This window comes from Myotis davidii, unplaced genomic scaffold (genome assembly GCF_000327345.1).
Source record: "Myotis davidii unplaced genomic scaffold, ASM32734v1 scaffold419, whole genome shotgun sequence".
Taxonomy (NCBI): Eukaryota; Metazoa; Chordata; class Mammalia; order Chiroptera; family Vespertilionidae; genus Myotis; species Myotis davidii.
Genome location: NW_006294998.1, coordinates 3,684,339 through 3,710,383, shown reverse-complemented (window position 1 = coordinate 3,710,383; position 26,045 = coordinate 3,684,339). Strand labels below are relative to the sequence as shown.

Below are 26,045 nucleotides of genomic sequence, written 5' to 3'. Positions count from 1 at the left end.
GTAGCCAAAAATAGATGGGGCAGGCTCTACAGTGAATAAGCCAGAACATGGATCAAGAGAGCAAGGTTATGGAGGAGGTAATGGAGCTCAAAAAAGATGTAACCTACTTTATTGATGAAACCAGAGACCTGGAAAATAGGGACTGCCCGGCCAGCTTAGATTAACTGGCTGTCCTCAAGGGACATATGGAAGCAAACACCTGGAAGGCTTTAGAGACTTCTTTAGGGAATAACAATCCAAATAACAATCCTGAAGAGATGTCCTGTTCACTGGGCTCTCTAATGGTAGCCCTGCTGAAGGTACACCTGGCCTCTCCCCAGCCCAGCCCAGCCCACTCTGCAGGGCATTCCTCTCTTTGCATTTATTTTCCACTCAGAAAACAGAGGCCGAACCGCTTTGACCACAGAAGAACACAGATTAAACATTTGAATAGCCTTGATGGCAGCATGGTCCCTCCCATAGTGGGAACTAAAAACTAAAGAAGCATGCCTCTGGCTTGGTTATTTCAAAACTTGGCCCTGAGATGATTTCCCTTTTGTTGCTTATCATTAGATCATAGTTAGACACTGAAAATTCAGTTCAGGTCCTCAAATCCTAACTGGTGACATCCTCTGTGTAAGGCACCGCTGGCACCAGAAAGAATTTGAAAAACATAGAGAGAAGAGACAGTAAAACCCTTAAGATGTATAGTGAGGACAAGGGGTAAGAGGTAAAATGTCAAAAGGGACGAACACACAAATGATTTGGAGAACAAAGAGTGGAGCATTAGGCCAGCACTTGAACTGAGTCTAATTTGTGACAGGCAGAGATTAAGGGGGTAAAGTGGTTTTTCTAAACAGACAGAACCCAAGGAGCAAAGGTGAAAACAAAGGTTGTTGAGGAAATATCAAGTAGTCTACTTCAACCTGGCATGGAGACATCTTAGGGATTACAAGATGATAACTCTATGGGAAGTCCTGGCAAGTCATAGTGAGGGTTTTGTATGCTGGGCTGATTAGTTAAAAGACAATGGGGGTGGCATCTTTGAGTCATAAAATCAGTAAGATGCAAAAAAAGGAACACAGAGTGTGTAGTATTTTGCAATCATTTGAGTAACAGGCAGGTATGGCAGTTCTAAAATAATTGACACGTACATTAGTACTAATTAACATTGTTACTGGTGAGTAACTGGGGCACCCTAAACCAATTATGTGGCACTGGGTGTCTGCAACAAAAAATTTAATGCTCACAGGCTCGATGGTCTCTGGCCAGGAACCAAACAGATGGGACCCTCTGCAAGCACAGAGAATGCATGGGAGTCAGCCAATTTAAATGAATGTGTGAAACTTGATCCACGGGCTATATCTCCTTGAATTTGCCAGCCAAATTATTCCAGGTTATGTAAATGAACTGTCTTATCGTTGCAAAACCTTGCACTGTTTTGAAAAGCTAAGCAAATTTATACATGTGCAGGTCAAATGCTGGCCAATAGTAGAGAAGAGTTGTCATTATTGCAAAGAACTAAGGAACAAGTATCAGATATATTTATATTTTAATGGAATACATAAAGGTAAGAGAGAACTGGGAAAGAAAAAAAAGTCAGTGTATCATTGACAGACTGGTGTCTATATTATTGCTATAAACTTACGTAAAAGCAGGCTACTAAGATTTAGGTAGAAATTGCATCAGATATTTATGACTTTATTCACATATCTCAAAACTGCATGGTTGTGCCTCAACCATGGGAATATCACTTTATGAACTGAATATCCTTTTATATAAAAACATTAATGATCCCAGAAACAAAATTTAGTAAGGTGTTCTTTCCCCAACTTCTTGCCATTACATGGTAAATGCCCCCCTCATTTCCTCTCTTCCTTCTCCATCATCCCCCACTCAATCATTCTGTAGGGTCTGTCAGGATTACCTCCAATACCTATCTCAAACCCATCCACTTCTCTTTATGACCATTAGCACTAAGGTAGTTTGAGCCACCATCTTTCTCTCCTAAATTACTTTCAACACCTCCTATGGGTCTCCCAGTTTACCCTTAGTCCCTACAATCACTGTCCACCCAGCATGAGAAATCCCCTCACCACAGCCCATAATGACTTCATGATGAGGCCTGTATGTCTCCAACCTCACCCCAAGTGTCCCAGCTGCCATTCTTCTGCTACAGCTCGCCAAACTTTCTATTCTTTGAGTGTACTGAGTTCTCTCCCACCCCAGGACCTTTGCATTTTTTCATCTGCTGAAATGAGGAGCATATTGCATGGCTGATCTCAGCTCATTGTATCACCTCCTCACTGCTCTTCTTTAGCACTTTACTCTGTGCATAATATCATAGGAAAAAATTGCCTTATAACTTATTTTTAAAATTTAATATTATAAGTTGTCTGTCTTCCTCAATTAGAATATAAGACCCATAAAGGCAGGGACTTTGTCTTTATTATTTTTCAAAAGCCTTCAAAAATGTTCAATATGTATAAGACATTTAAACAAACATTTGTTTTTAAATGAATTATGATTAACTCAATCATGTATCACATTTAACAGAAAATATTTTCACTGACTTGCCTATTCAAATTTCTAACAAATATTTTAATCCATTTATTCTTTCAGATTAATACTCTTTTTAAAAGTATTCTTTTTAAACTCATAACTTCACAAACTGAGAAAAGGAATTTTATTCAAATAAGACTATATGTGACTAAAATATTATTTCTTTGAGTGTGCATGACACTCTGATAGTCATTTTAAACCCAGGGAAAAAATCAGAAGCAGCTGAGACAAGTAAGATAAACAACCATGAACTTGAAAAGCCTTTTTACTGAGCATTTTGCGAAACTGACCACTCCCCAAGCTCTGAGACATATTCCAACTTGGACTGCCAATTCAATTGCCAGTGCCCAACCCTGTGGTGGGCGGTGGGGTTCATTCATTCAACAGTCATTGATTTAAGCCATCACTATGTACCAAGCACTGTGCATTGGGATGGAAAACAAGAAACAAGATCAGCTCCGCATTCCTGGAGTTTCTGGTCTACTCAGGAGAAAGACGGCAAATCAGTCCACAATGAAATGCCTACGTCTGCCAGATGAGAAAACAAGAATACACACAACATACATCAAGCATTTGGTAAACAGAAGGTGCTATATGTGTAGAGGTGACTGTGAAGTTTCTCTTTAAAATATGGTGTCTCTTTCCACATGCAGGAGATACAAAGAAGGTGATCGCGAGAGATTTTCAAAGTTTGAATATGGGAAATGGTGGCATGACCAAGTGTGCATAGAATAATCAGTAGGAATATTTAAAAGGCTATCTGGTAGAAAAGGAATAGATTCATTCTGTGTTGTCTTAAAGATCAGAACTAGGAATTAGTGAATGTAATGAGTCACTCTGCTAGGCATAAAGAAGAATTGTTAAATGATTCTCAAAGTGGAATGGCCGATTTCCAAAAGACAGTGAATGCACTGATCAATATCTAATCCTTAATGGGGAATGTAAAATGCATGAAATTCTAACATGCTTATAAAATTCAAAGATAATCATTCATGGATAGCCACTAATGACGGTGATTAAGGAAGATGACTTTAGTTCAAATAAGCAAATGATTAAGCTTACAAAATGTTAAAGGGCTCTAATTAATAAAGTAGCAAATTTTTCTTCTCAGCCTACTTTCTAGAACATAAATATGTGAATCATCCTTCCAGGATATAGATTAATGACCTTCATGTTCTAAAATTCAGTGAGGACAGAAACTGCTGCCTGGAAACCAAAGTGCATTTCAAAACTTCTACTGGAAAAGTGTCAGAGATACATGTAAGAAGCCTTAGTGAGGCCACCAGTCAGAAAGGAACTTGAGAAACTGTATTTAGGGCAGAGAGAAAATCCAAACTTCCTCATTTTCTGGCCTGGTGTTTTGTCATGAATATCAATTTCATACATATCTTACTGAAGAAATTATCACTGTTTACGTTTATCTTTAAATTCTACTTTTCATCTGGCTGGTGTGGCTCATGGTTGAGTGTCAATCTATGAACCAAGAGGTCACAGTTAGATTCTCAGTCAGGGCATAAACCTGGGTTGTGGGCTCAATCCCCAGTGTGGGGCATGCAGGAAACAGCTGATCAACCAATTATTCTCTTTCATCATTGATGTTTCTATCTCTCTCTTCCTCTCCCTTCCTCTCTGAATCAATAAAAACATATATTTAAAAATCTACCTTTTCATTCTTCCTCTATATCTATTCAGTCATCAGATAGTGGTGAATTATAATGCGCATATTCAATTCACTGGGGACAATAACTTCACAGTAGAAATCACTCTTATTTGTTCATTTATATTTATAGAATAAAACATTGTAAGACAACATGAATCCCAATTCTTAAAGTCAATAGCTTCCTCATAATATTATAAAATATTAAAGTTTAAGTTAGTAAAAACAAACAAAAATAATCTGTCGTGAGTCCTTCCCAAAGAAATGCCTACAGGTATTAAGAGTAGCAGATGAAATTCAATTCTGCTGTGAATTTAGCACCATCTGAGGCTGCAGACTACAGTAGCACTTTGGGAGATGAAAGACCCATGATAAAGAGAAGGATAATGCAACCCAGAAACATCCACTCTTCCTGCTCCAACTGTTCTCCATTTTCAGCCACAGAAAACGTGACCAGAAGGACAATCTAAACTCTGTGATCCTAAACTACATTTATAAAAGAAGTATGTTCTCTTTGTTAACTGAAAAAAAAAAAAAAAAAAAAAAGGTCAGACAGGCAGGCACTCAGTATGTGTGCTCCCTTTCAAGGCCAAGGGTGTATTTGGTGTCATTTCAGTCGATGTGATGCATTAATTTTGGTTAAGTGCACAAACTTTGAAACCAGAATATCTAAGTTCCAATAGAGGTTCTACCATATCCCGTCTGTATGGCCACACACAACTGGTCTGTATGGCCATGCACAAATTATATTTTATTAAATTATAGTTGACATAAATGTTATGTTCATTTCCGGTGTACAACATAGTGTTTCAACATTTATATTCCTTATAGTGTGATCAAAACATTAAGTCTAATAACTGTTTGTTACTATAAAAAGTTATTATAGTAATATTGACTGGGGGTTTTTTCCAGATAAATACCCAGAAGTAGAGTTGCTGGATCCTATGGTAATTCTATTTTTTATTTTTTGAGTAACTTCCATCAAACAAATTATTTAATATCCTGTACCTTAGTTATTCTCACCTGTAAAATGAGGAAAGTACAACCTAATAAATAGGTCTGTTGTAAAGTTAAATAAATACATATGTGCAAAGCACTCAGAACAGTGCCTGATACAGAAAAAGCACAAAGCATGTGCTAATTAATAATCACAGTAGTATACTAGTAAACTCATATTAAGTAGCTGCATAAACTTGAACCCTGAGCCACACATGGGCATCTCATAAGAAATCCTTCATAGCTTGTACCTGAGTCTTGATGATAAATTCATATCTAATAGGCACTGAAAAACAAACTAAACATACTCAACGATTTCACAGCAGGTATGTATATCTATTACACTTCAGGGAGAAAATGAATGCTTTTAAGAGTCAGCATAACTGCACAGTTTTTAATTGAAGAATTTTGTCACTCAGGGTCACTGGAAGGAGACATTGACTGTTCTTTGTGGCTAACAGGATGGCTCCAGAGACCACACTGTGTGTTAAACAAACAACTGATATTTGTTTTGTCATCATTAAAATAAAAGTTAACATGTTAAATACAGCAGAAAACCTTTGCATTCAAAGAGCTTTGACAGCATTTGTCAGCTTGAACACTTTATGGCACCAGCGCAGCTTGTTAACAGGCAAGGAAAGACAGCGCTATTAAGCTCAGGGTAGTGCTGAAATGACTTCATACAGCCCACACTCATTTTCCCTACCACCAAGTGAAAACAAGAAGGCCATCACATACAGGAGGTCTCTGCAACTCATCAGCATTGATTATAATGATGCAGACATTCTATTGTCACCTGGCGTTATAGTCTACCTAGTCACCATGCAGCTGTTTTGATTAATAAATGGCTTAACATTTAAAAAAAGGGACTTGTACAGCAGTTTTACCTAACAGAGCTTCCTTTATAAATTCCAAATAAAACAGAGCTTCCTACAAATAGAGAAAGGATTACAGTGAATCCTATTGTTTAGAATTCAAAAGCCAACCTTCAAGGCGGGAATGGATTAGAGCAATCTACCTTGCTAGAGTTAACAGAGCATCATTTTCATCAATAATTACTCCTCTTAATTGCAGCACGATTAATTTTTGGTGCCAAGTAAAACTGGATCCTACTGGAAGACATCCAAGACTACAGGAACAAATGTTGCTCTGGTAAACACTCGGGAGTCCTATAAGGAGATGATAAGGAGAAGTAGCTACACTTGGTGGATAGGTGGCATCAGTATAAAAACGTGGCATGTCAAACATGTCCTTGGGCAAACAACTTCCCATTGCACAGATTTTATAAAACAACATTATCCCGTCCTTTCCTGGTAAAATTTCATACAGTGCCAAGCACAAGAGCAAGTTTGCTTTTACAAGCTGATATACTGAATCTGCTTAACTGAGCCACTTTCTCTTACAATGAAGGGGAGTGACTTCAACAAAATCGGATTTTGATAGGTAACTATAAAATATTAATTTTTAGAGAAATATTGAACTATTCTCCATCATCAATTAACATTTAGTAACCACACATTGAGTGCAAGGCACTGGATTATGAGTTCTGTGCCTATTCTTAGGAGACTGATAATGTATCTGACTTTTCATAATAGAATTGCAAAGCAGGCTAGAAGATATTTCTGATGCTAAGTAATTAGAACAAGTACAAGGTAGTCACAGGTACAGGAAAGAAACAAATGCATGATATAGTAGGGAATGCCAAGTGTATCTGGGTAAAGGTGATAAACTCAAACACACACAAGGACTGGGATGGCAAACAGGTACAAATTGGGGTGGGTGGGTATAATACTAGACAAAACAGGAAACCTCCCAAGGTCTGCAACCAGCAAATCCCAATGAAGGCTTTCACATTAGATAGACTAAGTAACAATTACCAAAAAAAAAAAGGAAGAAAGGTCAGAAGGACAATTTGGCCTATGGTCCCACACTCTCTACCACCACCATCCATGCCATAGAAAAGTAGAAACACTGGCTCTGAGCTCAGCAAACCTGACTTTGAGGATCACTTGTATTAGGGACCAATTATGCAATCTTGAGCAAATTATTTATTTTTGCCAAGTTTCACTTTCTTCGTTTTCAAAATGAGAATGACAATGTATGCTCAGCTTTAATAATGTTGTTGAGAAGCCCAAAGGAAATCCTATAAATGAAAGAAATTGGTGAACTTGAAGAGACCTGAACAATGTGAGAAAAATTATTATGATAATAAGCAAGAGAACTATGTGCAGGTAGCATCAAGTGTGAAATACTGTATTAGCTGTTTATTATATAATAGAGTATGGTGAGTTATTTGTATCATATATGACACACATTTTAGAAAGGATAATTGCATATAGGCTAATTACTACTATCTGGAGAAACACCTGCCCTCTAAATAACTAGTCAGGCAACTGGCATGGAGATGCAGATGACAGTACACTTGAGTGATTCTCAAGATAGATCAAGGATTGAAAGAAACATCTGCCCGTTGTAGTAGGAGAGAGAAGACTGTGTAACTAATTGTCCAATTACTCTTTTCAGTAATATATTTCATCACTATATTTATTTTGCTTTGGGGTTCAGATAATATTAAAGTAAAATATGCCATTTTAAAGTGAATATTTGAAAACATTAGAATAAGTATAACAGAGTTCAAGGGTTAAAATTAATTTTTTGTTCAAGTATTTTATGAAGAAATTAATAAAATATCATTGAAAGACACTTTATAAACTTAAATCAATGGTGAGTTACATATGTTGTTAGATAATAAGATTTAGTAACAGAAAGATGTCAGTTCTCCCCAGATTGCTATATATTTTTAATATAATTCCAACCCAAATCTCACCAGGAGTTTAGGCTTTGAGCAGCTGATTCTATAATGTTCAGTAAATGGAAGAGTAAAGGGCATTGAAACCAGGAAACTCCAGAAGAACAAGGTGAACAGAATACTAAGGTTTTTACATAGAACTATAGTTAATAAGTAACTATAGTGATTAGTAGTCTTAATGTAATTAAATAATGTGCTTTTGCTAAACATGCAGCATAAAGTCCAGAAGTAAACAGGCACACATAAGAAAACTATTTTTTATGGAATAGGCATTTCAGATGCGTGAATAGATGGATGAACCAATAAATGGTGATGAAAATCAGTTACACCTAAAGAAATACATTAAAATGGATCTGAACATCACAAAGGACACAAAAAGTCACAATAGAATATCTATAATCTTAATACACAAAAAACTGTGAAAGGAACAAGTCTGATGAATACAATTGCCATTAAAGATATCCTGCTTGTCAAAAATAAAAATAACGCACCTGGTATGGCTCAGTGGTTGAGCATGGGCCTATGAACCAGGAGGTCATGGTTCAATTCTCGGTCAGAACTCATGCCTGGGTTGTGGGCTAGATCCCCAGTGTGGGGCGTGCAAGAGGCAGCCCATCAATGATTCTCTCTCAGCACTGATGTTTCTATCTCTCTCTCCCTCTTCCTTTCTCTCTGAAATCAATAAAAAAAGATATTTTATAAAAATAAAAATAAGGAGAGTAAAAAGAAGTCACAAACTGATATATTTAGCCTAAAACACCAACAAAAGATTCACTCCCAGAATATATAAAAACTACTATAATCAACAAAAAAGGTAAGAGCCAAGGAAAATGTTTAAATAAAAGAACAGGAATTTTGCAGGAGAGTAAATATACATGATTCCCAAGCACTTCACTCCCAATATTTAGCAAAAAAATTTAAAACTAGAACATACGCCATTTGGTGGTGTGAAAATGGGTACAGCCACTTAGAAAATAATTTGGTATTTTCTCATAAGGTTAAGCAGTTGTACACCCTATGATCCAGCAATTTTAATCCACATATAAATCCTAAAAATAACTCCTGGCATGTGTGAACCAGGAGATATGGACAAGAATGTCCACAGAAGCAGTGTTCATAATAACAAAAATATGAGGATCTCAACTTTAATGCCAACCAACAGCACAATAAAAAATAAATGATGGTGTAACCATTCAATGAATAACTCGAAAGCAGAGAAAAATGGATAAACTACAGGCACCAGCTTGGATCAATCTAACAAACATACTATTGAGTAAAATGTCTTAAAATAAATCATTAACTATCATTTTACTTATATAAAGCTCAAAAACTGGCTAAAGTAACAGAATTTTGCTTTCAGACACATAGGTATTAAAGCTATAAATTAAAAAAAAAGTATAGGAGTGTTTTAAACAAAATTCAGTACAGCCTTGTATCCCCAATGAGGTGGTGAAAAGAGAGGGATTTAGGGAGTAGGCACAGGATGTCTATAAGGTTGTAACTGTTTTTTTTTTCTTTTTTAATATATATTTTATTGATTGGGAGGTGGGGGGGCTTCTATAGAGACAAACATCGATTGGCTGCCTCCTTCATGGTCCCTACTGGGAATGGAGCCCGAAACTCTGGCATGTGCCCTGATCAGAAATCCCACCTGGGATCTCCAGGTACCTGGGTGGATGCTCAACCATTGAGCCATATTGGCTGGGGTGACTGTTTTTTCTTTTTTTTTTTTTCTTTTTTTTTAAATATATTTCATTCATTTTTAACAGAGAGGAAGGGAGAGAGATAGAGAGTCAGAAACATCGATGAGAGAGAAACATCGATCAGCTGCCTCCTGCGCATACCCCAATGGGGAAGTGCCCACAGCCCAGGTACATGCCCTTGACCGGAATCGAACCCGGGACCCCTCAGTCCGCAGGCCGATGCTCTATCCACTGAGCCAAACCGGCTTCGGCGTGACTGTTTTTTCTTAATCAGGGGGTGGTGAGCACAGTGTTTGCCTTTTTTTAAAAATATATTTTATTTATTTTTTACAGAGAAGAAGAGAGAAGTATAGAGAGAAACATCGATGAGCAAGAAGCATCAATTAGCTAATGGGGATGTGCCTACAACCAAGGTACATGCCTTTGACCGGAATCGAACCTGGGACCCTTCAGTCCGCAGGCTGACGCTCTATCCAGTGAGCCAAACCAGCTAGGGCAATGTTTGCCTTCTTATCATTGTATAAATCACAGTGCACATTAAATTATTTATATATATATATGATAAATTTTATAATAAGCACCTTTTAAAGAAGAAATTATTATCAAAGTATGTAAGGTCGTGGTTGATGAGAAATTAACTAAAACAGCTAGTTGACTGAGTATGAGCATATTTTGAAGGAGCACGATAAAGTAAAGGATAAATAATATGAGTTACAACTCCATTCCTTCCTGAAATTTAAAGAATGACAGAAGAAAAAAATGAGGAAAGAACAATATTTTTAGGGGGAAAATGCCCTCCATAAAAAAGTGCTTATTATTCATAAATATTTTCCAGATATTTATATGCTCATATTAGGAGAGAAAAAACAAACACATTTGCTCCAAATGGTGATAAAATCAACTGATATTTCTCATGTAAATTACAGCCATAGCAAACCCTTCTCATTTTGATGATGAATCATCCTCTACCAAGCTTCTCAAGAAAGAGAGCTAAAGGGCATCATTTAAAAAAAAAAAATACACATTTAAAAATGTATCATAGAAAGAGGAAAATTTCAATTTGGGAGATGCCAGTGAAAATGGATACTTTTCATTTACACAAAAAGATAAGTAAAATTCCTTCCAAAGGACAGAATTGATGGATATATAATTAAACTTAGGCTACTTGGGACCTGACAAAAATGTAATTGGAAGGTATTTTTAGAAAGAAAGAAAAAAAGAGAGAAAAGGGAAGAAGGAAGGCACTTCAAAGTATACCACTGGTTATTAAGAGCCATAACATCCTACAGAATAACAAATAGGATCAAAAGGCACCCAAATAATCCAACCTCCAAACAGTGATTTCTAAGACCTCCTGGAAATACAATGAGTGACTGAGCCTTATCAAATAATTATTGATGCTACACTCATCTGCCTATTAAACAAACAGAACAATTTCCCCTTTATATTTTATTACAAGAGCTATAAAAATCAGGCTACTTCCAAAAGTCTACAATCTAAGAAACTGTTAGAAGTATAAGAAATGATTTGGGGATGCAAATTTTTGTTTGAATGCGAATGTTTTATTTGGATCTATGTATGATTATATATACAAGATTACTTCTATATGTTAAAGAAAGAAACTGGTAGAAAAAGGTGGGGTTGGGGTGATAAGAAGAGCCAGATAATCTTTAGTCAGTAAAACAAGTCCTGGAATGAGATGTTGGCAGGTAATAATGGTATCCAATGAAGGCTGAAAGAAAAGAGCTGGAGTAAATGGCTGCCAATCTGACTAGTGACACTGGCTTTTAGCTTATTATACTAGTATTAAAATGTTGCCTACACACCATAAATTATCTTGTTTGTAGTTTGGATCATAATCAGAAGAGAAATTAAGAGAACTTCCGCTGTGGGCAATTAGATTGTCACCAAGAGAGGAAATTTTATAGGTGACTTTACTCAAGATAATTTTTGTAAAAACTTCCTCTAATGTTTTAAAACACACGACAATCCACGCTGTTTTTAGATTCAGAATCCTTAGCCCTGAGTTCCAATGATTATGACTGAATACAAAGTCTACTCCATTTCAATGCTCTCCACAGAAAGCGCAGTGATAGCTGGTGAACTTTTGGGGGGAAATTCACAATTTCTCCATAGGACATAGTCTTCTACTATAATAATTCAGCACTTGATAGATACATGGTAAATAACATCTCATTTTGCCATCATATTTTATAGATTCTGTCAAATGACTGAGTTAATTTCAAAAAGTTATATTCCTTTCAGTCTCGGCAACATTTTTGGAGAAAAAAGATATAAAGAAATGCAATAATCTCTATAGACTCCAACTAATTATTTTGGGATTTTTTTTACATCCGTGGCATATAATATACAAACACATTTTAAACATATTGGAAGAACAAGCTAGAGTTTTCTATTGTCTAAAAATGTAGGTGAGTGGCTATAAGCTTTAAGCACATAAGTAAATTTGCTTTCTGTCTTTATGTATTTAGTTAGGTTATTTTTAATAAGGACCAAGTAAAGACTAAAGATTTGTCCTAAAAGAAAAGTACAGGTAAATAAAATTTAGTGGAATCATGCTAGAGTAGGAAAAGACCTAATAATTTGGTAGGACTATAAATGTGTATGTGCAAAAGAAGTTATTTTATGGTCAACGTGGTTATTTTTCAAAGTTTTATATATATATACTAGTATTTACACATTTCCTTAAAGTTCTATGTCACTTCCCCTGAATCTATGGATCATAGAGTTCTACAGAACTTTTGTCAGGACACTGACATACATTTTGGCACCAATTTCAAGACTGAAAATGTAAAAACCTGAAAATATCAATTTTACATTTTTTTAGGTATTTGCATTCCATGTCATTAAATATCAACTGAGATATTTTAATACTGTATTTTTCAGTCTGTGGTACTTCATTATGAGTACAGTCTACATGAAAATATGTTCTCATGTCACAATATTCTTACTATATTATAAATACATTTTATCTGTGCAGTATTGCATGCTGAGTGGACCAAGGCTCTGAGATGGTTCCTAAACTGGCAAGGAACTGAGCCTTTTAACCCAGGTCTTAAGACATTAAGCACCTTTCATTACACAACAGTTGTCTCCCTAATGAGGTTTTAGTCAGTTAATGAGACTGAAACATCTCTATCATCCTCTATGCAATTGATTTTTTCCCGTTAAATGAGAGTAGAGTCAATGGACATGTGTAAAAGGAAATAAAACTACAAACCCAACCAAGAAGAGGAAAGTCTTCCTCCTAGAGTATCTTCAGTGTCACACAGACCACGTCACCCCCACAGTCACAGTAAAGAACGAAGCCCTAATTAGAGAAATCATTCCCATTAGGAGAGTGATATTTGCTTCCTTTCCTCCAATATTTATATGGACAAGGCTCAGAGCAAAGAAAATGTTCACCAATCACTACAACAGCAACTAATGCTTATAGAAAAAAAATAGATTTAAACTAAAGGCCTAGTAACTACATAAATGATGACTGGATTTCAACAAATCCAAAACTACTAGAAGGAATCCTACCTCCCTGTAATTCTCTGCATCTTAGAAAGGCCTTTAGTGTGTGTGTGTGTGTGTGTGTGTGTGTGTGTGTGTGTGTTAGGTTTTGGTTTGGTTTTTTTTGTACTCTCATCCTTGTTCTCATCTCAGATACAGAGAATAAAATCTAAGGATTTCTTCTCAACTGTTTGGGCTGTTAGACAACAAAAAAGTGAAAAACCAATATCATCTTCTGTTTTCTAGCGCAGGCACAGAATATGACATGCAATTATATGTATTTATTCCACAAATGATATTTGGGATCTTCTTCTCCAGAGGCAACAAACACTACACAGTATTTTCCTCACAGAAACACGTTCCTCAAAAATGTTAGCCAGACATTTTGTTTCCTACTTTTTACCGCCTTTCAGATTTTATGGATTAGAGTTGAAAAGTCAACACTTAAAAATAAAGTGTGGTTTGGAAATGGTTATCTCTAAACATGAGTTTATTATTCCCCTTCGACAGCCACAAGTAAAGGCAACAAAATATGTTCTGTCCATGTTTGACATAAATAAATATTTTCCAGATGACCTGGAGATTATGGACTTTCTGCAAAAGCAATTTCATTGTAAATGAATGTATACATTCACATATGTAGGCATTATTCCCCCAAACTGTAAATGGTTCTCCTCTAAAGATTTTGTTTCTAAGTTTCTTCTAAAGCTTTAAATGTGTGTGTGCAAGCACCCACAAAGTCAGAGGTACACCCACAGGCATGGATATACTCCCAAAGCAAGGAGTTGGCTATCCTATTTTTAACCAGCTTTTCAACTACACTTCGGCTACTCCAAGTATGGTCCATGACCCCACCCCCCACTCCCAGCATCACCATCACCTAGGAACTTCTTAGAACTGAAGAACCTCAGACTCCACCTAAGACCTACTGCATTAAAATTTGCATTTTAACAAGATTATAGGTGGTTCCAAAACACATTAAGGTCTAAGAAGCACTGATCTAGACCTCACAACCCAATTCCTAACTACTTCCACAGCACTTGACCTCAACTTGTTAAAACTGAATGTCATTGCCAGTTTTGAGAAGCCACTCAAGGACATACATAAGCCTCTCTCCATGGCATTTCCTATAGTGCTAAGAGCATGGGCTTCCATCTAGTTATCTAAGTAGAAACACGCAGGGTGTATTAGACTTCCCATGAGGTCAAGAACCAAGTCTGTGTTATTGTCCATGATGTCCTTGCACCTAGGAACTAGTTGAAAATATCTATTGAATGAATAAAACTAGTGTGGTACATTTACACCATGGATTACCATGCAGCAGTTAAAAGGAAGGATCTCTTACCCTTTGAGACAGCATGGAGGGACCTGGAGAGTATTATGCTAAGTGAAATAAGCCAGTCAGAGAAAGTGACTCATATGTGGAATCTAAAGAACAAAATAAACTGATGAACAAAATAAACCCAGAGACCTAGAAGCATAGAACAGACTGTCGAATCTCAGAGGGAAGGCAGAGGTGGATGGGTGGTTGAGAAGAGATTAACCAAATAATTTATATGCATACATGCATAACCCATGGACACATATAATAGTATGGTGAAGGCCTGGGGTGGGGTAGGGGGAGGGCTAGAAGGGGTGAATGGGGGAATAAGAGGGTATCTGTAGTACTTTCGATAATAAAGATAAATTTTACAAATAAAAATAAAGGAAATACATTTAAAAAAGAAAAAACTAGTAATCATGTGGACAGGCCCCTACATCTCTCCTCTGTAACACTGCTGGAGACTTAATTAGTTGCTTAGCCTTGGATTTCTTATACTATCAGTACTGGAGTTTATTTTCATGAAACATGAATTGTGTTTCATTCAAATAAAATAAAGTTATCCTATATTGCTACCAAAGTAATATTTCTAGAACACACAGTCTCTCTCACTTACATCCTCCATCACGCTTTAAAACTCTTTAAGGTCCCCCCATAGCCTAAGATATAAAGTTCCTTACCTAAGTACAGCTACAGCCTCCTCTTCTAGCATTATTACTCACTGTCCTACTCATCTACCCCCAACCACGTGCCCTGCTTTCCGCCTTTATTGAAGTATCAGCCACTCCTTGTTCTCAACCCCTCATCTCAAGCTGGCATCAATTGAATCATTATGGCCTATGAGTATAAAAGAATGTATTAGGTTTCCACTTCTGAAAACCTGTTATGTCTTAAAAATATTAAAATTAATCATGATAATTAGAAATACATTTCTATGAACAGTCATTAAGTATGAAAATTAAAAACCTAATATAAAAAATACCTCAGTTTTACTGGGAGCATGTTTCTGCCTGGGCTAATCGGCTCAAAGTTCTTACTATACAATCCTAATGAATTAGGCATGAAGACACTAATGTCTAGTGTGTTTTTGGCTTGGGCATTTTTCATTTCTCCAAAGATCTAAGTCTTTCAAAAAACAGACAACTATCTACAGAATTTTAATTGCCCATTTGTTGTGTGCTGTGCACGAATCGTTTTTTCTAGGTAAATACCACAAAAGAGGTTTTCCATGCTGCCTACAGTTGAATCTAAAAAGTAAATACCACTCTTAGTTCTTACTTTAGGGTGATAAAAAAAAGAGAGCGACCAAACTACATAAATTGGGTGTCTCTGAACATGTAGCTCCAAAACGCAAATCTCCTTCATTTTTACATCACAATTCTTTTTTGAAAGTTATCTGACCTAGAATATATTGCACACCTAATCCCCATACAGAACACCCACATCCTCCACCACAAAACTGCCTTAACTCAGTTCAACTGTGGCACTTTCTTAAGTTGTCCCAAATAAAGTACCTACCCTCTCGTTTATGTCCTCATCCCAACCTTATATAAACTTCTGTCAGAGCTTCTGCTAACAAGTTATTCACATGTCTGTCTCCTACGAAACTCTTAAGTCCTTGTTTGGGTACAGGGTCTATGCTTCTCCATCTATTGTCCCAATTACCTCACATAGTATCTCACAATGAGTAATTAAACTACCAAGGTAGGTTCAATAGCGTTCACAGCCACAAATGCAGTTTGTTGATGAGTTGGAACTTTAATCTAAGCGAACTGGATTCTGATTTAAAGTCAAAAAGTGAATCTCTCCGGGACCTGAGAGGAACCCCACTGAGCCATGAGCTGGACACAAAATGGGACATAAAATTGGAGGACAGGTAAAAACTAACAACTGAGGTACACTCATGGCAACAGTGAAAAGGCTCATGCAGCAATGAGGTGGGAGGAAGACTAGCAAGTAAGAAAGAAAAAGGGAAGCGCAGTCTAATGACGTGTTATCCTTCATAAAATAGCACTGAAAAGCTGGTATTACATATATGTTTTATATATAGTCTCACATATATTATATATAATATGAATACAGCATATAGTTTATAGTATATTACATATATAATCTCACATACACACAACACATATTTTGTGTATTATATAAATTTGTCCACATATAATATGCCCTCAATGCCATCATGGATTTCTTAAGTATATAATAGTCATATTAATCAGGCAACTATGAATGAGTTGAACATTAATATAGATTATAAAATGAATTTAACATGTATACTCTGACACCAAATGACTTTAGCAATATTTCCAATAATACAAAATCATATATAAAATATCAATCAATCATTTGTATTGCTGGACCAATATTTAAGACCCACCCAATTTCAGCACAAAGAACATGAAAAGCTCGTTACCCATGAAGTCTAGCCGAGTACAGCAGTGCCGCTCAAACTGAACTGCTTTTTTACCAGACTCCAATGAGTTAAGTATAAGTATCCAGAGCAAACAAAAATTTTAGAGCAATATAGTATTTTCATACCTATCGAATCTAATAATAATGGACTTGTGTTTTACTTGGTGTTTTTATTAAGTTGTATGAATTAATTTTGTTGGATTTTATGAAATATCAACCTGCACTGGATTGAAAGAAGGCAGCAGAGGATATTGACTAGTCCTTCACCACTAAGTTTGAGAAGCACTGCACTGTTCGTAGTAACCCCACCAGAAGTGCACACAGTTAATGACTAACTACTACTGGTCACACACTAGAAATTGACATGCGCTGATAATTTCAGATAAAAGATCAGAGATAATTTGAATGTGGTTGCTTTAAGCTGCTCACTGACATGGAGCATTGAAAGCAGTGTCTTAGGGATGCAACTTCTTTTATTTATTAGACTAGAGGCCCAGTGCATGAAATTCGTGCATGGGGGGGGGGGGCGTTTCCCCTCAGCCCAGCCTGCACCCTCTCCAATCCGGGACCCCTCAGGGGATGTCCAACTGCAGGTTTCGGACATCCCTCTCACAGTCCTGGACTGCTGGCTCCTAATCGCTCATCTGCCTACCTGCCTGGTCGCACCTAACTGCACCCCCTTGCCACCCTGGTAGCCTCTAACTGCCCCACGCTGCCAGCCAGGTCACCCCCAACTGCCCCTTCCCTGCCAGCCTGGTCGCTCCCAACTGTCCCCCCCTGCCAGCCTCGTCGCCCCACGCAGCCTGCTGTTCAGTCATTTGGTCATCCCTCACTAACCCCCCTGCTGGCCTGGTTCCCCCATACAGCCTGCTCTTCAGTCTTTTGGTCGCCCCTCACTAACCCCCCTGCTGGCCAGGTCGCCCCACGCAGTCTGTTTGTTCAGTCATTTGGTCATCCCTCAGTAACTCCCCCCTGCTGGCCTAGACATAGGTAGCCATCTTGTGAGGGTGTGAGGGTTAATTCGCATATTACCTCTTTATTATAAAGGAAGAGTGCATTTGGCACTGTTATCTAGGGGAAAATGAAAATGTCCCCATTTTAAGAAAAATAATACTTTGTATTTGAAATTGATGAATATGGAGTCAATACTTGCTAGGATCCACTTGAATCCTAGTATTCTCTCTGGTTCTCCTGTTAGATTATTGCTGCAAAATGTGCTAATGAATTCATCTGCAGTTTATTTGACACCAGAATCAAGGAAACAGTCTTCAGTTAAACTTATAATCTATACTATACACAAAGTGGTATAAGACCGGAGCCCTCAAATCTAAGAAATAACAGAGGAAGGTATTGCCTTAGAAATACTAATCATTCCTTTAGTTGTGGTACAGTAAAAATGAACGAATGAAGGAGGAAGGGAAGAAAAGAGGGAGGGACAGAGAGAGGGAAGCAATTCCATTTGCCTGAGAAATGAGACACACAATCGATAACATGAACTGCTAGTGATAAATAAGATCATGAAAAGGTTGAAATTTTATTTGGAAAAAAAAAAAAAACCACTACAGTCATTAAAGATGGGAAATTAGCAAACTCTAACATGATGTGATTCTGAGTAAGTAAGAGAGAGGGACTTGATACTTCAGTTGCTTTAGATGAGGTGACCCTCATCACAGTTTTAAATAGACTGCCCATTATAAGCTTAAATTATCACCCCATGAAACTCTGATAGACTGAATACTGACCTGGAAATTAACAATCAAGCATATTGCAGTCAAAAAATATAAAAGAGCCTCTTTGCTTATAACCAGCATGGTGCTGATTAGAGAAAAAAAACGAGACCTTAGCAATTTTTAAATTGCTATTGTTAAAATAGAAATTAGCTGAACTGGTGAGAAATACAATACTTCACCTGTCATAAAAACCACGTCTTCCCCTGCCATGCAGATTTGTTGATAAAGATCAACTTTTACTGCCAAAGTATTAATAGCTAAGCAAAGAAGAAAGCTATGAAATTTGGTGTTACAATTTAATAAACTGCTCATCAATGAATTGCTGTATCAAATAATATTGTGGTATGTTTCCTAAAGTGAATCCAGTGGATTGTTTTTTCTTTTTCCCAAACCATCACATGTCATCAAAAACACACTGTATGCCCTAGCTGGTTTGGCTCAGTGGATAGAGTGTCAGCCTATGGAATGAAGGGTCCCAGGTTCAATTCCTGCCAAGGGCATGTACCTTGGTTGCAGGTACATCCCCAGTAGGGGGTGTGCAGGAGGCAGCCGATCGATGTTTCTCATCGATGTTTCTAACTCTTTATCCCTCTCCCTTCCTCTCTGTAAAAAATCAATAAAATACATTAAAAATTTATACACACACACACATATCTATTTTAAAAAGCACTGTTATCAGAGAATAGTACAGATGGAATTTCTCTATTGCTAGTGGGAGTGGGGTCCTTGGGCACCACTGGAATACGCATTTCCGGAGGCCCCCATAGGAGAATGAGATGTGGTAAAAAGCTTTATTTGCGTGGAGTTATACCCATCAGTTTCCAAAGTCCCATATCCCTTAAACCAGTCCTGGAAAATGTGCTGCTGGGGTATCAGCAGAGCTAGCAGCAAAACCAGTGTCCAAAATTTCAGTTCCATGTTGTAGTTGAATACACACAGTATCAGACTAATTCTAGTCTATTAGTCCATTGTGGGGTCCACATGGCCGTAGACCACATGGGTCCGTACAGAGTGTGAGAGCTCCACAAGCTATGAGACAGGTGCCAGCAGCAAAGGCAAGAGAAGGGGCAAGGGCTCCTTTGTTCAGAAATTTATGTATCTCAGATTTCGGATCCTTGCAGTGGCCAAGCCTATTCTGGGCAATGGCCTGCTCCCAGGTGTGACTTGAAGGTAATCACCCTCTCTACTTCATTTAGATTTTACTGGCCATGAGCCTATTCTTTCTTTGTCCAGTCCCTTCCCCTAAGATATGCGGGGAACAGACCTGGAGAGTGCTAAACTATAGCTTTCTGGCATAAATAGCATGCCTATATTACCTGGCCTCCCCTTGCTCCTTTCCTGTCAATTAATTAATAACTGGGTTAATTACAACAAAATCAATACCCTCAGGTTTGGGTGTAAGCATGTCCTTTCCAGAAATGTTTTCCAATATGGTTATTACTATTTGTGAAAATCACAGTATTGTCACATAAATTATACCTCTCAGTCCATATTTGTAATACCATTCTGAAATGTCTACCTGCTACAAAATACTTCTTCCCTCCCCAAACTGATTTCAGTAGTTTACTAATATTAATTGTTGATCTCTCGTGAATAAAAGCCCTTTCCTTTGAGAAGTTTTATCTTTAATAGCTCAATTCAAAAAAGTTAAGACATTTAAGAGAATCACCTTAAGATGTAATTAAAACTATGTTTGGTAACTTATTCCTTAGTAAAAACAAAGGAATGCACACCTCTTAACAGTCAATTTTTCTGAAGCACATGTATAACTCAACTTTTTGTTAAGATAATTGGAAGTATTTGCATTGTTATGACTATAAGTTTTCTCTGATGAGCCAAATAGCACACTGTGATTTTTTTTTTTTTGGTAAAACTTTATATTTTTCCTCGATTTAATCATTACCTCTCTTTATTTCCTTTGCCTAGAGTGACGTGCTGCTGGCCCTATAGAGGCGATTGCTGTAGGACAGTGTTTCCAGAAGCTGCCGAAGAAAGGCAGTGCCCCTAGACCCGTGGTCGGCAAACCTCGGCTAGCAAGCCACATGCAGCTCTTTGGCCCCTTGAGTGTGGCCACAAAGTTTCAATCGCACTGTACGTGCGCGCCCGCACGTGGGATTTTGTGGAAGGCATGTGGCTCACGAGCCGCAGTTTGCCGACTACGGGCCTAGACTCTTCACAAACTCTCCAATATTTAAAGCCACTTAAGATATTGGTTTCCATGGAAAACCATAAGAATCTTAGAAGACTCCATAGGCAGCAAAATATCAGACATATGTCAGCAATATCTTTACCGATACAGCTCCTAGGACAATGGAAACTAAGGAGAAAATAAACAAATGGGACTACATCAAAATAAAAAGCTTCTGCACAGCAAAAGAAGCCATCAACAAAACAACAAGAAAGCCCACTGCATGGGAGAACATATTTGCCAATGCTGTTTCGGTTAAGGGTTTAATCTCCAACATTTACAGGGAACTCATACAACTTAACAAAAGGAAGATAAACAATGCAATCAAAAAATGGGCAAAGGGTCTAAATAGACACTTTTCAAAAGAGGACATGCTGAAAGCCAAGAAACATAAGAAAACATGCTCAAAGTCACTAATCATCTGAGAGATGCAAATCAAAACAACAATGAGGTATCACACCTGTCAGAATGGCTATCATCAACAAATCAACAAATGACAAGTGCTGGCGAGGATGTAAAGAAAAAGGAACCTTCCTGCACTGCTGGTGGGAATGCAGACTAATGCAGCCACTGTGGAAAATAGTATGGAGTTCCCTCAAAAAGTTAAAAATGGAACTTCCATTTAAGCCAGTAATCCCTCTTCTGGGACTATATCCCAAGAAACCAGAAACACCTATCAGAAAGGATATATGCACCCTTATGTTTATAGCAGCACAATTGACCATAGCTAAGATTTGGAAATAGCCTAAGTGCCCATCAGCAGATGAGTGGATTAGAAAAGTGTGGCACATCTTCACAATGGAATATTATGCTGCTATAAAAAAGGGAACTTTTCCCATTTGTAACAGCATGGATGGAACTGGAGAGCATTATGCTAAGCGAAATAAGCCAGTCAGAGAAAGATAAATATCACATGATCTCACTCATATGTGGGATATAATGATCAACATAAACTGATGAACAAAAATAGATCCAGAGACAAGGTAGCACCGAACAGACCATCCAACCTCAACTAGAAGGCAGGGGCGGGGGGGTGGGGGGTTATTAGAGATCAACCAAAGGACTTGTATGCATGCATATAAGCATAACCAACAGACACAAACACTGGGGCACTGGGGGCTTGCCCTTGGGGTTGGCAGTGGTGGGGGAAGGGGGGATTAATGGGGGAGGAAGGAGACATATGTAATACTTTAAACAATAATAAAAAAATAAAAAAACGATACAGGTGACCCAGGGTCAGAAACATCCCTTTGTCCTGGAGCCCTCAATTCTCCTGCTTCAATTTGGACTGATTGTTCTCTAGACCTGGCAAATAACTATTGTTCTGTGATTTTCCTTTACTGCCACAGGGACATACTATGTCACTTGTATTCTTAATCCTTTGTATACAACACATTTATTTTTCTCATTTAAAGGTTTTAGGATCTGGTCTTCATGCCTAGAGTTCTAAAATTTCATGATAATATCTCGGCTTTTTACTCCATTAACTTGGTTCACACTTAGAATGTGAAGCTTGCATACTCCAGTTCTGAAACAATTTTTTATTACTTTGAAAATTTATTTTTTACATTGTCTCTGCTCTTTTAATGAAAACACTATCAGTTGCATAATCTGCTTTACTTGTTATATTTTTTTAGGATATTCCCTTCATGCTCAAACCTTTCTGTTGATTAATTTTATTTCTGCTGTCTTTTTTTTAAGTTTCATATAATCTGTCTCATCTAAATTGTTCTGTTTGTAATAACATTACTTTTTTTTCATGGATGTACTGTCTCCTCTTATTTCTCTAAGTTAATTTTCTTGTTTAATTTTTTTCTGCCCCATAACTATAAATTTAGCTTCTCCAAGCTCCTTTTTAGTACTTCATGCCCCTTGCTGTGACTTCTTTCTTTCTTGTTGGAATATACTCCAAATACATGATAATCCTTGGATATATTTATGATTGAGAAAATAAGATACTGACTAGGAATGCTATGGGCAAGGGCTGCACCTTATTGACAAATGGGTTTCACTGCAGGGTGAGCAGGCAGGGACCTGATCCTTCAAATATCAAAGATGTGTAGATCTTTTCTGTAGAGCCAGTTTCTCCAGAAAATAAGCTTTCACTTCTCTCCTGTTCAGGAGTTATAGGACTGTCTGCCAATGCTATTGGAGATAACACAACTGGGCATAGTGTTCCTATGTCTACATCTCTTTAGTCCAGTGGTTCTCAACCTGTGGATCGCAACCCCTTTGGGGGTCGAATGACCCTTTCACAGGGGTCGCTTAAGACAATCAGAAAACACATATATAATTACATATTATTTGCAGTAGCAAAATTACCGTTATGAAGTAGCAACGAAAATAATTTTATGGTTGGGGTTCACCACAACATGAGGAACTGTATTAAAGGGTTGCGGCATTAGGAAGGTTGAGAACCACTGCTTTAGTCCAATGCCTCCATAGAATAAATCTCATCTCTTACTAAGAGTAGGGACATTGCAGTAATTAGTTGTCTGCTTATACAGGGGAAAGGGGCTTGAGGAGCATAACATATTCTATTTAGACTTTTAAAAAACTCCCTGTTTTTGCCTATTTCACTCCCAGCTTCTGCAGTATCTAATATTGCCAATTCCTGTTTTTTCCTGGGTTTTAAACAGTACATTTGTTCCTGCTTGTTGGAACTTTCTTCTGCAAGCACCCAGGTATTCAACTGTTTATGCTCTAGTAATCCCTCCTTCTAATTCATATTGCCCAGAAATTCAAGGCATTTCCAACCCATTTATCTCTTCTCCACTTCTCTTTCTTAATAGGTGTTTCTATCCTTTTCATTCCTTTAGTTTCAGTGATGTGTTCAGTGGGGAGCAGAAGCTCAAGCTGCCATGTTTAACTGGAATCTCAAGATCTTTTTTGCACCCAGCTTGTGTAGCTCAGTGGCTGAGCATTCACCCTTGAAACAGGAGGTTATGGTTCAATTCCTGGCCAGGGCCTATGCCTGGGTTGCCTGCTAGATGCCCAGTAGGGGGCATGCAGGAGGCAGCAGACCATCAATGTTGCTACCTTTCTATCTTTCTCCCTTCCTCTCTCAATAATCAATAAAAATTTAGTTTTTAAAAAGATCCTTTTTCTATGACAGAAAATATGTTACCACTAATTAAATCAAGGTATCTGGATTTTATCACTGAAAAGCACCCTATTAGTCATATTGTCCATTCACTATCCCAATTTAAAATAAGAATTTGCTTTTTTTTGGGGGGAGGAGGTTAGGGGGGGTGTTCCATAAGCCTCAAATAACAAATACAAACAAACAAAAAACTGGCACATATTTAAAAACAATTGAACTATCTAAGATGTTTCTTAATATTTATATAGTAATGGGGATGGGAGAGGAGCCTCAACGAGCTGCTGTCCTCTACATGTTCACTTTCTACAATTCAGGAGACCAAACCTATCAATCACCTACAAAATACAGTATTATTCCATCTCCTTGGCATCCATCAGAAATTTCCCTGCTAGTACTTCCTTGTAAAATGACAATGCCACATAAAACAGTTGAACTCATTGGAGAAAAGGCATGTATGATGGAACGTGAAGACATGACAATGGCAAAAGGTATTAAGAGTAAGTGGTTTTCCTTGCCACTTATCCTGTATCCTCTATATCGTTAAAAAGAAATCTCTTATAGTGTGCCAAAATAGCAACTGCACTTATCATAGCACAATAACAGCCAAAGTAACAAAAAAAAAAAAAAAAAAAAAACATACATTAAAACAAAAAAAAAAAAAAAAAAAAAAAAAAGACTAGCTTTATAACACAAAGAAATACCTGACAATGGATTTAAATCAAGGTTTGGGCCTACTCCATGCATTTCACTCTACACTGATAATTTTAATAAAACCAACTGCCAATTCATATGATCCCATTCGGTGTCCAGGTAAAGTCCAGAAAAAAGCAAATGAAGAGGCCATAGAAGGTCCGTATTGATTCCACAGAGATTTCTCTTCCTTAAAATTGAAATTAAAAGCTTTCATAGATCCAACTAAAAAATAAATAAATTGTCAAAGAAAAAAAAAACAGAAATGTATGTCTCTCTTAAAAACTTAGGGTTTGCGATGACCAAAGGAAAAGATGTGTGAGTTTACATTGCCCAAAAACATACTGAGTTCAGAGTATGGCCTAGTTATCAACTTAGGTAAGGCAACTTTGAGCAATACACACAGAAGCATGGAAGGTCTCCTGCTAATCAAAGCATAGTTTTCCCAAATTTTCCACTCACAAAGATTATCATTTCTTCTGATCAGAACATCATTTAGATTCTCAATGAGTTTATCAAATATTTTAAATTATAGTGGATGCTTGGGAGTGTTAAATGATTTGTTATGTGTGATTTTCAAATTTTAATAGGAAAAAAATGCAGGAGAAATAATTCTTAAAATCTGAACTTTATTTCTAAATGCAGGACCATGTATAAACTGTCCTATGAATATGTTAAAAGTCAGTTTTTAATAATATAAAGAATAAGAACAGGGACCACCTGTCCTATTCCATTTTTAAACCTCCCCTAATATTTATTATGCAGGTCAAAATACTTGAAGGTGCTGTCAAAATTGACTTGCTAATGAGAATGGCTCAAAGTACTAACATAGCTTGCTCCTCAAATGCAGATCAGATGAGAGCTCAGTGAATATGTTGTAGAAATTAAATGAAAACAAGATATGACACCTTCTCAAAAGCAAAGAACATAAAGTATATGCTGAACAAAAAAACAAACATTTAAGCCATGAGTTCCTAATAATATAAGATTTTTACTCACCAATTCAAGGGAAAAGGTTTATAACCATGATTGAACAAATTAAAATATTTTTTCTACTATTTTTCACTGAATACAACTTTATTTGTATTTTATGGATATTCGAGATTTTATTTTTTATTAAATTTATTGGGGTGACATTATTTAATAAGATTATAATATTTTAGTAGTGTGCCAATCTTAAAGAGATATTCAAATAAATATTTTCAGCTGCCTAGAATGTAATAAGGGCTAAAGAGATGGTTGTTTTAATTATTATTCAGCGATTACTAAAGAAATAATGTGGTTTAAAAATTGCTGTTTCCCAATGAAGGCAACAGTGTACAGCATAGACAACTACTTTAGCCGGTTCTTTTCCTCTATGATCTGGAACATGT

General features: G+C 37.1%; 1 protein-coding gene and 1 pseudogene across 1 annotated transcript in view; one reads left to right on the top strand and one right to left on the bottom strand.

Annotated features, from left to right (window-relative positions):
* The window catches only part of GPC6 (glypican 6), a 1,121,458-nt gene that overhangs the window by 1,015,740 nt on the left and 79,673 nt on the right, over positions 1-26,045 (bottom strand). The gene's annotated exons all lie outside the window — the stretch shown is intronic.
* LOC102755205 overlaps positions 24,233-26,045 on the top strand; it is a 48,595-nt pseudogene continuing 46,782 nt past the window's right edge.